Source organism: Erigeron canadensis, chromosome 1 (genome assembly GCF_010389155.1).
Source record: "Erigeron canadensis isolate Cc75 chromosome 1, C_canadensis_v1, whole genome shotgun sequence".
NCBI lineage: Eukaryota > Viridiplantae > Streptophyta > Magnoliopsida > Asterales > Asteraceae > Erigeron > Erigeron canadensis.
Genome location: NC_057761.1, coordinates 14,276,165 through 14,282,298, shown reverse-complemented (window position 1 = coordinate 14,282,298; position 6,134 = coordinate 14,276,165).

Sequence of the window (6,134 nt, the reverse complement as noted above, 5' to 3'; positions counted from 1 at the left end):
AGGGACCCACCGGTTCGTCTACTGAAGTCATAACTGTGGCAGAAGCAGGAGTCCAGGCAGTTCCTAAAGCAAGAAGATCCTCTAAAAGCAGGAGATCAAGATCTGGACTTGCTGCACCTGACCAGTCACAATCTGTGATAGTGGTCACTGAAGCCGCTGCCGATGATATTGCAACTGAGGATAGAGCAGTTGTGGTTGAGGCACCAGTCACCTCTGTCCAGGGAGAAGATGCTTCGGCAACGGATCCTCAAACTGATGATACCATTGAGGCAACTCAAACTGGTCATCAGGAGTCTGAACAACTTGTTCAGCCACCCCCAACATTTATGGATCTTGGCATAAATGAGGGTGTGTTTCAGCTTGAGTCTTCGGACTCATCTGAGACGGAATCTGACCAGGAGATGGCTGATGCAACTGTACTTGATCAGCTCCCTTCTCTCCTTGGTCAACCCCAAGAACCACATGTTTCAGTTTCCCCAACTATTGTACAAAGCTTAGAAATACCTCCAATTTTCACCTATCGCCAACCACTTTCTTCTATGGGTGTGCCTAGAAATAGACACATCCTAACCCCACCGTCGCCGTCGTTCACACCTGAGCATTCTCAGCATGAACGACACATTGAATCTCTTCCCTTCATTTCTACAACCTCTCCTCTTCTATCAACTGATGCTACTGCAACTGGAGAACCAAATATTGTCATACCTCGTCCAGTTGCACCTGTAGCTTTTTCGGCTGGTCCAGTGACACCTTCTCCTCCGTCATTGGACAGCCAATTCGTGTCTTTCCAAGCCGATCTCTCGAACCTTCTCGCGAGGGTGGAAGAGATCCAAAAGACACTCGATAGGAACACCAAGTCCCTCTCCAGGTACCACAAAGATCACTTGCAAAATATTAAAGTGGTTGACCTAGGGATCAACAAGTTCTCTGCCAATGAGGACTTGGTGTTTGGCAAGCTGAACGAGTTAGTGGAATCCTCCAATCAACTGGCAACATCTTTAATGGAGGCGTTCGCACTGACTCAATCTGGAGTCACCTCTTCAATATCCAACCTGCTGAACAGTACTGTCAGATCTTTAGAGGTTGATATTAAGAATCTTGAAAGGCAGGTGCAAGATTTATGTAACAAACCTGGCCTAGATGTGACTGTGCTTGGGCACCAGTTGGCCTCTTCAGTGGGTCTCAAGATTGAAGAAACCTTGGCTGCCAGTGAAAACAATTTGATTGAAAAGGTGATGTCTGAGATCACCAAGATTGCAGCGCCCCAGGTCGATCTCACTCCTATTACATCTGAGATTGATCGGTTGAGGTGCAGTCTGGATACACTGGCCAGCAAGGTCTCTGAACACTCAACTGCCATATCGGATCTGACCACTGAAGTTGGCAAAGGAAGGGAGGGTGTGACTGAAAGTGTTAAGGAAGTCCCTGCAACTGGGCTCTCTTCAGATGATCTCTTAATACTCAAACAGATTTTAAAGAGTCAAGAGCAGACAAGTGGAAATGTAATGACTCAGTCTCAAGAGATCAATCATCTTTGGAGGACAGTTCGCATGCTTTGTGGAGTCTTCAAAGAGTGCAAGACAATGCAATCATCGCAGCCTCTAGATCGCCTGCCCTCTAGTCATGCAGATTTTGAAGCCATCAGGCAGGGACTAGATGCTGCCAAGGGGGAAAGGTCGGTACATGCCCCTCACACTCTTGTGAAGACTTCAGGGAAGGAGATTGTGGTGGCTACCAGTACTGAGGCTGGTGAGCAAGGGTTTGAGGTGTTTGATGATGTGGTGGTAGGGAGTGTTGATAAGGGAAAGGCCATTGCTGATGAATCTATGGAACCGGCCACCGATGCACCAATGTTGGAAACTGGCAATGTCGATTTGTTGCCTCCAGTTACTGAAAGCGAGAGTCAGAAGTTAGCAAGAGTGGGATACCTGGTCAAGGAAAGGAAGAAACAAATGAAGGTGAACCAATTCGTATCAAGAAGAAATCTTCCAACCCCTCTTGTTGATATCACTGATGCTCAACTCCTTGGCTTGACACTTGTTGAATACAAGAAGATCAAAGAAGATCCAAGAATAGTCAATGCACTGAAGGAGATGCTTGAAGTTGAACTGGACAAACACTACCAGGATGATGAGGCTGAACTGGATGCTAAGTGTTTGAATGTGTCGGTGGAAAAGGCCAGAGAGATTAGGTCTGAAGGGATTCTCAAGAGGACTGAGCAGGTAAAGAAGGCGGTCACCAAAGTATTGAATCCACCCAAGTCCAAAGGGAGAAAACAAAAAGCCTTGCCAAGAGATGCAAATCTGAGGACTTGGGTAGAACCATCTGAACCCACAACTGATGATATTCGAGCTGCTACACAGAAGCTGAGCACGAGCAAAATCAAACTGACAAATGAATCTGAAGCTCGCACATACTTGTCAGATGTACAGCGTCGAAGGCACAATAGAGGCAGGATTACTGATGTTAAGGTTTCAATCAAGCCTGGTGCCAAGCATTTTGTTGTTGAGGTACAATACTTTGGTGGGCCTAAAAGGACAACTGAGAACCCGGATGTCCATCAGTATGGTCATTCCGAACATGTTGAAATGTTGAGGTTGCTGGAGGGGAGACAGAGGAAGAATAAAGTTGAAAGAGGCTGGGAGTACGTATTGCAAAATCTTATCAAGTTCAAGGAAAACATTGAAGAAAGATTAGGCCTTGATCCTGAGGATACTCAGCCAATTTCATCAGTCTCAAAAAGAAGAAAAACTGGCGAAGGGCCATCTGTTTAAGTTTTCCTTCTAACTATCTGCTTGTAATTTTGTATACTTTCTTGTAACTTATTTGTAAATTGTGTGTATATACAAGTTGCCAGATTGTAACTCACAAGTAAGATATCTGATAGGATCTACAAGCTTTTAAAACAAAATCCAAGACATTTGATGATCTATAAAAATGTCTTGGAAACTCAATAGGTTTTATCAAACTCAAGTATTTCAAACTTAAACTTGTATAGAAACAAGGTTGAAATCACTTGACAATATTTCAGGACAATTAGGGGAAATTTGTTAGGTCCAGTTTAAGCTAAACTGGAGCTCTCCAGTGACATCTGGAGAGCATGAGGAATTGTCCGAAATATTAGAAGTCCAGTTGCATTGTACAGGTTTAGCAACTGATGACTTCCTCCAGTTGAGATCAGAAGACTAGAATCTGAAGACCTTCCAGTTGAAGTCAAAGACAACAAATGGAAGATAGAGATTGGCAATGGCAGCGAAGCCCAGTTGACAATCTACCAGATCAATCAACTGGAGAATCCTCCAGTGTAAATGCTCTTACAAAGCTTTACACTGATTACGAGGAGGACCTTTTTACTCTACATCCTTTTTAACCGGACAATAATATTGTCTTTGGATAAAGATACAAAGATGTAGAGTGGTTGAATAAAGTAACCTTTTGTCTTACTTTATTTAACACACACAAAGGATTATTTAAACAATACTTTTGTGTGCTGTCAACCATATTTGTACATCGAAGTTGAGATCCCCATGCTCAATCTTCGACTATAAATAGAGGTCCTTGCACAAGCTGTTTCAACAACTTTGCAAATACATATATTCTGCAATATTGGTGAACTTGTGCAATATTCTTTCAATCGCAAAAAGAAACATTTCACAACTCTAAGTGTTTCGATTGTTTAGGAGAATTTCCAAGTTTAGATCAATTGTAATTCATGGGTTGTTAGGATATTTACACTCTTGTATTATCTTGGTTCCGCAACAACCTTGTATTTTATTTAAACAAGTAATAAATAAAATACACTTGAAAATTACATATTGTCTCACCAGTTTATATACTCGTCATTTATATTATTGCTTGTATTAATATTCTGTCACCTTAATACCTAATTCCAGTTAACCTGGTACACGATCAATCTAAACTGGTCACATCCAGATTAATTGATCGTGTTGCAAAGTTCACTCACCATCGACATAGAGGTGTCTTCAGCACCCATCTAGTAATAGTTGGGACAAAAATATACACCTTATACAAAAATACTATAACTTTTATAAAAAAAAAAAGAAGATAGGAAACCCTTCCAAATACCCCTATGAGGCCAGCCCCCATACACCCTCCCACATACATCTCATTTTCAAATTATACATGTCTTTGAACCTTGGAACTCACCAAAAACACATACAACACACCCACACTAATCATTTCATTTTTCTCCCAACACATTTTCTCTCCTAGAAACTCTTCTCCCCGTTCCTTTTTCTCTCTTCATTCGGATGGAAAAAAGGGCAAGAAAAGCAAGAAAAATCAATATAAACACATACTAATAATAAGGGTTTAAGTTAGATTGAACAAGGGTTATATTAAGCTATATATCAAGGGTTGTTTCAAGGCTTGAACAAGGGTTTTGGAGCATCATAGGCCACGATTTTTCTGCCCTCTTTTCATCTTCAAAAAGTGGTCTTCAAGGTTATATAACTTCATCTTTTTAATAGATTGTTCTTGTTCTTGTTCATATCAAAAAGGTTTTATCAAAAGTTCATGTTTTCCTTATGTTTTCTTTTGAATATACACTTGATGAGGGCAAAGTTGATAGGATCTTTCTTCCCATGTTTTTTTCATAAAAGTATGTTTTTATGTTGATGGGTTATAGATGGATAAAGATTTATTGTTAAAAAGTTGAGATAATTGCATGTTTGTTAGATTTAAGAAAGTTGAATCTTTTATTGGATTATGAGATGAAGCTAGGCTCGTCATAAGTAAAAAATATGTTAATCTTGATGTTAAATATTATGGAAAAATTTACAAAGTGTCAAGGATATAAAGCTTGAATCAAAACTTGTTAAAAAATGCTTGAAATCATAAACCGAAAGCTTGCAAAAATTCATTTTTAGCACACACATGCACCATAATCTTTTGAGCAAGAAAATATGATGAACCTACTGGAAATAATATGTTTCAAAAGTACAAAAGTCAAGTCATATGAATCATGGCAATAACAAGCTCAAAAATCACCTTTTCGGGTCAAATAATCACCAACCGAAAGCACAAAGTTGCACATGTCACAACACCACCACTATCACGACTTGGACTATCAAAATATGATGCACTTTCTGGACAAAATGAAACAAGAGAAAAAATCCTTTTTGAGGTACCTAAATTGCTTAAGAAATGAGGCTTAAAACGTTATTTCAGTAAACGATTTTTATGCTTAAAAGTCCTCAAATTACAAAGACACAAGAGAGGTTGAATTGATATAAATTTTTATTGATATAAGTTGCCTAAAAGGCCTGGGAATTTTTGGACAAAAGCTTTTGTGGTGATTTGTAAGAATTTCTATGATTTAATGAATTGAAATAGTAATTAAAAGATATATAAATTAATTAATAAATTGTATAAATTATGAATCTGATCAAAATTACATAACCAAGGTTAAAAGATACCAAAACCTACTGGGGAAAAATAATTATAAGTAAAGGAACAAGAACTATACAATTTAAAGGTAAATTCTTAAGTAAAATCACTAATTAATCACTATTAGTAAATAATTAAATAGAAATGCATAAATATAAGTATAAATCATAATATTATAAATTAAGAATTATAAAAATCAGTAAATAATCTATATATAATTATCCATGAATTTTAAAGATAATTTAAGAACTTAAGAGTAATTATAAGGAATTATTTAATTAATAAATCCATAAGATAAATAAATAATTAATTAAATAATATTGAATTAAATGAATAAAAATAAATCAGTAAAAATATATCAACATCCATATTATAAGAACACAAATGTAAAATATCATTATTAAGCAAAGTATGCAATGGAAATTATATATAAAACAAAGTCAAACTACCGAATTTCCAATAAACGTATAAAATCGTACAAATGACCGTCACCACCAAACATCTTCCAACCAAATGTTGTGAACAATATAACACACTTGAATTCCATAATTAAACAACAACCAAAGATGGGCAAGTCTACTAGCGTACATCTCATGATCTAGTTTACTAGTTCATGCAACACACACTTACATTGTGTATATTTGAATACCATGGTTTAGGCTTGCTTAAGGGGCGACACCACTAGGCACTCTTCACGCATTTGAACAGCTCTATATCCCTCTCGA